A 7884-nucleotide genomic window follows, 5' to 3' on the forward strand; every position below is an offset into this window, starting at 1 on the left:
GAATTAAATCAATTTCTGATCAATTTCCCAGATGTCCACTCTGGCCTAGAACCATCAATCATGGTTGAGCTGTTGATCGTAGCTGCTATCATGTCAAAATGTGTACCAAATGACACCCCAGTCCCTCTATAGTGCACCTCATGTGAACAGGACCTATCAGACTCTAACCAAAAATAGTGTACTATGTAGGGACTTTTTGGAACACATCTTTCACACTGAAGCATGTGGTCACATTTCCATGTGAGGACAGGGATGTGGACATTTTTATTATATTGATTTTGGTTAAACATTACCTTAGAAATTACTTACAAAACTTGGCATCAATTATGTGCAGCCTCAATCCTATTCTGGATACAGTAGTTGAGGTCCTGTGTTTTTTGAAACATGTTTTCCTGTAGGTGTAATTTAGCAGCTGCCTTAACCAGAGCATCATACAGTAGCAAGTGCATCCATTTTTGAACTAGTCCCACATGGGAATTGAACCCATGACCTTGACATTCCAAGCACTGTGCCAGAGCAACTCAGCCATATGTAACCAACGGACTGGCACAAGCTGTTTGGAAACACATGCTGCACAGTTAGAGAAACAGCTCAATGCTGGTTGCTTTTTTGCTCGTCGTCAGAATCTGTTCCTTCTGGATTACTCACTATGTCTCTGACATGCCAATAGCCTGTGAGACTTCACTGTAGATATTATTAGAGAAATGGTGAGGAGAAATCACTAACAGAAAGCATATTTAGCTGTCAGAAAGAGGGCTCCATAAAAGTTGGATCGGCAGCAGCTCCAGTTAAATAGGCTGAGTCGGCTAAAATTAGACAGGAAGAGTTAGCTAAACTCCAGAAATTAATTGTCTGCTTCCCAAAATGGTGACTATTCCCTTCAGTGCTTTTGACCAGAGCCTTGGTGGACATTTGGGACCCAATCATGATTTGGCTTTTTAGTCATGAGAGAGAATCCATAGAGGATGTCTGTCAGAAATCATGAATAAATGCATTCAATTTGTTGCTGACCTCTTTGCCAGTGAATACATGCATGCCATTATTCCAGAATTCATGTTCATGAAGGAAGCTTTTTTTCTGTATTTATGTGCGTTTCATGTTTTCATGTCCCACAGTATGAAATGTAATATTTTGCATCAGCAATCTTTTTTATTATCTTGTTATTATTTTTAGGACACAGGAAATGAAGCCGGTCCTTAATAACTGTTTACTTAGCGTTATATTTACACAAGTGTTTTTTAAAATATTTTATTAATGCACGTACTCCAGGGACCTTGGAGGGATGTCAGTCAGACACAGTTATACTGCTAGGTTTGTTCACAGTGACTAGCGTTGTTGGGAATGTTAGAAGCCTTGCAGCTAGTAGATAAAGTATAACTAAGAGGAAAGCACTCACACATCACATCCTGTGTATGGTATATACAAATACATGTACGTACAGCACATACATACATGTTCAAACGGACAAGTAAAATGGGCACTTTGCTACTGCCACGTCAGAATATGTTTTTTAAACAGAATGTCATTCAAATCTAAATCTACATCTGTAGTGTGGCCGGACCAGTTTCCGTGGCTCCAGAACTGCATGCCTGCATGACACACACCCACACACACAGACCCACACAGACACACACACACAGACACACACACACACACACACAGACCAACATTCACAGATACACACAGGCACCAGACTGAATGCATAAATGACCCGTTCCCGTCCCCTGCGCCACGTCACAAGTGTCCATCTCCATGTTAACCACACAGATGGACGTCTCAACAACAAGGTCTGGATAGGACGACAGGATATCCCGATGCCGAAATGTCCTCGGCACCTACATCGGTTACGTCTACCAACTAAAAGGCTATAGAGGTAGACACTCTTTGATAAGTGACGGAAATTCCTTTCTCGTTGCCTGTAGATATTTTACTATGTTAATTGTGGCACTTTTCTCTGGCAGCAAGCTAACCTGAGGAAGCAGAGCCAAGACCTAGTAAATCATCACCTTTTCGAGTCTTTTCTCATTTTTTATGTGGTGTTTCTTTTGTAAAACACTGAACAATCCTCGGTTATTGGTGTCATCACGGCTGCCAGCTATGAAAATAGAAAAACAATTCAAAATTATGTTTTCTTGTCTATAAAGTTTGTACAGTGTTGACAACAACACTACCACTGAAATGTTGCTGCCTGAGATATGTTTATATTTTTTATTAATATGAGCTCCTTACCAATCTCAAAGAAAGCTCTAAAACCAAATAAGCCAATAACCTCTTTAACATGCTTGTCATCTATGGGGAGCGTGAAGCAAAGCTATAGGCATCCATCCCTTACAACTTCAGCCAGCGGTAAATCTGTTCCGTTTTGTGACCATTAATGTGTGTCAGAGCATGCACACAGACACACACAGACACACAGACACACACACACAAGCACACAAACAGAAAACAACACACACAGATACACACAATGCATAGTGCTGCGTCAGTCTTTGAGGTCTCTGGGCTCTGCGGTGCCATGCCACAGGGTTTAACCTCCCAGCATTGATCCCAGGGCACAGCACTCATTCTCCCATTTTCAGCTGTTGGAGCCAAAATTGGAATAATAAACAGCTGAACCTTCCAGCAATAATCCCAATGACCCCCCTCCTCCTCCTCCTCCTCCTCCTCCTCCTCCTGTGTGTGTGTGTGTCTCCCGTCCACCCCCACCACGATCTACCCACCCCTGGGCAGGGCAACTGGGGCTGGGGTAGGGTTTCCCCCCCCACCCCCTCACCGCCCTAATCTCTGGAAAAGCCTCAGCACTCGCCTACAGCTCTAATGAAATCATATCAGTCAACCACAGGAGCCTGGAACTGATTATCACTCCCCACACACACACACACACACACACACAGAGAGAGACACACACCCACACACAGAGACACACATACACACAAACACTCGCACAGACACAAACACAAGCATGCATTCATTCATTCAAACGGCACACACACACACACACACACACACATGCACGAGCGTGCACAAGCAAGGTTTTCTTTAAGTTTTCTTTAGGTGCAATATGCCAATGAGCACGCCTTGAATGCATACAAGGCGTGCTCATTTGAATAAACATAATTGAGTTGACCGCGCTCCGAATAGGATGTGGCCTGGCCAGGGTGGGACATGGTGACCAGGATTCTCCAGCAGCCAGGCCGCTCACTCAGTAACAGCCTGAAACCCGTTGCGGCGTTTGCGGTGTGGGTTAGGGGTGGGGCTTGTGGGACTCGGGTGTCATTCTCTGGTAAATCCAGGGTGCCACACTAAGAATAGGTGCCTCTTATTTTGAGACGTCCTGGAAGAAAGCAGGAAATGATTCCGTCTCTCTGGTGCTCAGCTGTTTGAATACCGGCAGCACTTTTTAAACCAGTCCTACATTCTCAACCATCCACAGGAAGGCCAGAAGTTATTTTTTAAACCAGGCCTACATTCTCAACCATCCACAGGAAGACCAGAAGTAATTTTTTCAACCAGGCCTACATTCTCAAACATTCACAGGAAGACCAGAAGTTAGGGACTAGGACTACAAACAGGACAACATTCACAAAAACATACAAGTTAAAGAATATTTCCTTATATAAAGCACCCACCTCAAACCATATATTAAACCAGCTTTGTCCACCAATTTCAACCAGTTTTGCTTAGCGAATCAACCCATTGTCATCCAAACAGTCAGGAATGCTGGTCTAGCAGGTTTTCCCATTTAATAACCAGATTACATATTGTTACATATTACCCTGATTCATCAGATCGCAGATGATTAAGCCAGCTGACCTGCTAACACAGTTCACTCAAACACATCGCACTTACAACACACATACACACACAAGCACACACATACAGTACAGACACGCTGACCCTCTTATCCGGTTCAGAGAGGACTCAGCCAACCTGCTGTGAGATGTTGAGTTGACATGCCCCACGGTAAGAGTTCACTACGCTAGCATGTTGACCTGTCGTCTGACACACAGCTTTCGTTTGGAGTGTCTGTCATCCCTCAATCTCCGCTAAGCCAAACAGCCCCAAAGCAGATCTCTGAGCTGGCAGAAAGGGCAACAACTCTGTGTCATTTTAGGTCAGTTGTTTTTATCGTATGTAAAAGGCAAATAAAATATCACATATTGACCAGCTCTAGAAAGTATAAATGCAATCCCTGGATGTCTGACGTGGTGATGTGTTCAGAGATGTCCTTTGGGGTGTTACCATGATGACGTGTTCAGAGCTTTCCCTAGTGTGTTACGTGGTGACGTGTTTAGAGATGTCCCTGGGTGTGTGTAGTGTTCAGAGATGTCCCTGGGTATGTGACGTGTTTAGAGATGTCCCTGGGTGTGTGTAGTGTTCAGAGATGTCCCTGGGTGTGTGACGTGTTTAGAGATGTCCCTGGGTGTGTGGCGTGTTTAGAGATGTCCCTGGGTGTGTGACGTGTTCAGAGATGTCCCTGGGTGTGTGACGTGTTTAGAGATGTCCCTGGGTGTGTGACATGTTTAGTGATGTCCCTGGGTGTGTGAAGTGTTCAGAGATGTCCCTGGGTGTGTGACGTGTTCAGAGATGTCCCTGGGTGTGTGACGCGTTTAGAGATGTCCTTGGGTGTGTGAAGTGTTCAGAGATGTCCCTGGGTGTGTGACGTGTTTAGAGATGTCCCTGGGTTTGTGAAGTGTTCAGAGATGTCCCTGGGTGTGTGTAGTGTTCAGAGATGTCCCTGGGTGTGTGACGTGTTCAGAGATGTCCCTGGGTGTGTGACGTGTTTAGAGATGTCCCTGGGTGTGTGAAGTGTTCAGAGATGTCCCTGGGTGTGTGACGTGTTTAGAGATGTCCCTGGGTGTGTGAAGTGTTTAGAGATGTCCCTGGGTGTGTGACGTGTTCAGAGATGTCCCTGGGTGTGTGACGTGTTTAGAGATGTCCCTGGGTTTGTGAAGTGTTCAGAGATGTCCCTGGGTGTGTGTAGTGTTCAGAGATGTCCCTGGGTGTGTGACGTGTTCAGAGATGTCCCTGGGTGTGTGACGTGTTCAGAGATGTCCTTGGGTGTGTGACGCGTTTAGAGATGTCCCTGGGTGTGTGAAGTGTTCAGAGATGTCCCTGGGTGTGTGACATGTTCAGAGATGGCCCTGGGTGTGTGACATGTTCAGAGATGTCCTTGGGTGTGTGATGTGGTGATGTGTAGGAGGCGGGAACAGTTGGAGACTGACACCTGTCAACTTCTCTCAGAAAAGACATAGAGGAGGTCACAGAGGTGGTCTGCATGCAAGTCTCTCTTCTCCTCTGTCCACCCCCATCCCCCTCTCTTCTGTCTTTTATCCCTCTCTCCTCCCCCATCCCCCTCTCTTCTGTCTTTCATCCCTCTGTCCGGTCTCTGGGTTGAGAAGGAGCCTGTGGTCCAGTAGTGCTGGTCTCAGCATGAAGCCAGGTATAGACTGCCACCTCAGCGTTAACTAGGCAACAGAAGGACAGAGAGAGGGATGAGACAGAGGGATGGAGGGGTGAAGCGATGGATAGCAGAGAGTGATTGAGGAGGAGAGAAGAGAGGAGAGGAGAGAGTGGTAGAGGAGGAGAGAAGAGAGGAGAGAGTGATAGAGGAGGAGAGAAGAGAGGAGAGGAGAGAGTGATTGAGGAGGAGGGAAGAGAGGAGAGGGATAAAAGACATGATAGAGAAAGGGATAGAAGTTGACAGGAGAGAAGGATGAGAGAAAGACAGAGGACAAGAGAGAGGGATAGAACAGAGAGACAGAGAGGAGTGAGAGATGAAAGGGATATAGGACAGGAGAGCGGGATGGTCAAATAGAGAGGCAACGCTTCACTAAATCACTAAAGTCTCACTTCTTAGGCTTCGTAAAGAGACGGTCCGTCCGCCAGCGGAGAGACCGGACTAAGGGGTTGTTCCAATGTCCACAGCCATGTGGTCGTGGCCTGGTTGTTCCAATGTCCACAGCCACGTGGTCGTGGCCTGGTTGTTCCAATGTCCACAGCTACGTGGTCTTGGCCTGGTTGTTCCAATGTCCACAGTTAAGTGGTCGTGGCATGGTTGTTCCAATGTCCACAGCCACGTGGTCGTGGCCTGGTTGTTCCAATGTCCACAGCCATGTGGTCGTGGCCTGGTTGTTCCAATGTCCACAGCCACGTGGTCGTGGCCTGGTTGTTCCAATGTCCACAGCTACATGGTCGTGGCCTGGTTGTTCCAATGTCCACAGCCACGTGGTCGTGGCCTGGTTGTTCCAATGTCCAATGGTTGTTCCAATGTCCTGGCTGTTGAGGGAAAGACACGTTGGGATGGTTTTGCGAGGTTACTTTGTTTCAAACTGAAAAAGATTCATGAATTTCCTGGCCTACATTCCAATATTGAGCTGTGGTGACTGACTACTCCTGCCTCTCCCAAAATAACCCAGGTCACGTCTGTAAGGAGAAGCGTACTTGTTACCGAATAAGGTTATTTTACTTGATAAAATGTAAGACTGTTTAGATAAAACAAGAGAGGCCAGTGAACTGAAAGAAAAATGAGACAGCTACTTAACAACACTGCATGTTTTTTTGTAGTGGGGGTAAACAAATATGAAATAAAAACATATAATTATGTGTTTGAAATCCAGTGATGCACTTGGCTCGTTTTTTCAAATAATGTTTCTAAAATATTTGCCTATGGAATAATATACATAAATATATGAATTTTATGTGTCAGTTTCAGTATGTTTGTAGTATCAGTGTGTATTAGTGTTGGTGGGATGGAGAGGTTTCGTTTGGGTCCGCATCTGTGTGGTAATGCAAGGGCAGTCAGGAGATCAATTATGTCATAACAAGGAGAGGATGGATGTGGGAAATGACAGGGGTTTAGTGTCTCTGGTAACAATGAAGAGGATGGATTTGAAATAAAGGAGAGGGGTTTAGTGTCTCTGGTAACAAGGAAGAGGGTGGATTTGAAATAAAGGAGAGGGGTTTAGTGTCTCTGGTAACAAGGAAGAGGATGGATGTGAAATAAAGGAGAGGGGTTTAGTGTCTCTGGTAACAAGGAAAGGATGGATGTGAGTGAAGAGAGGGGTTTAGTGTCTCTGGTAACAAGGAAGAGGATGGATGTGAAATAAAGGAGAAGGGTTTAGTGTCTCTGGTAACAAGGAAAGGATGGATGTGAAATAAAGGAGAAGGGTTTAGTGTCTCCCTGGTAACAGGGAGAGAATGGATGTGAGAGAAAGTGGAGAGGGGTTGAGTGATGCTCTGGTAACAGGGAGAGGATGGATGTGAGAGAGAGGCAAGGTCTTTAGTGTCACACTGCTAACATGAAGGGAATGGATGTGAAAGAGTGGACAGGTGTTTTGTTTCTCTGTGGTATAAGGGAGAGGATGTATGTAATAGAGAGGTGGGTTTAGTGTCTCTGTGTAACCAGAGAAGACCGGCTGGCCATGTAGCCCTTAGTGTGGCTCTAAAAGCAGAAAAACAGCTGTGCTGCTCAGGGTATGGAGAGAGAGGCAAGAGAGGATAGAAAGAAAGGAGAGAGGAGAGAGAAGAGAGAGGATAGAAAATATAGAAAAAGAGAGAATTGGAGAAGAAGTTTGAGAGAGAGGGGAGAGAGCTAGAGAAGGTTAAGAGGGGAGAGGATCTGGCTGCAGATGGGAACTCTCAGACCTGGGGCACTGGGGAGCTTGTGGGCGGGACTTCACTGTGGAGCTTGGGGGCGGGACTTCACTGTGGAGCTTGTGGGCAGGACTTCTAACTGCCGTTGACTCACACACCATTTGCTAGCAATTTCATTGATTTCATTGACTCTTTCAAATGTATCTATTTTCTACCTCAGTCACAGATGGGGATCCGGTAATGATGGCAGGTATTCCTATAAAAACATCGGAGTCGGTACAGAGAGAA

The sequence above is a fragment of the Esox lucius genome, chromosome 12 (assembly GCF_011004845.1).
Source record: "Esox lucius isolate fEsoLuc1 chromosome 12, fEsoLuc1.pri, whole genome shotgun sequence".
Classification (NCBI taxonomy): domain Eukaryota; kingdom Metazoa; phylum Chordata; class Actinopteri; order Esociformes; family Esocidae; genus Esox; species Esox lucius.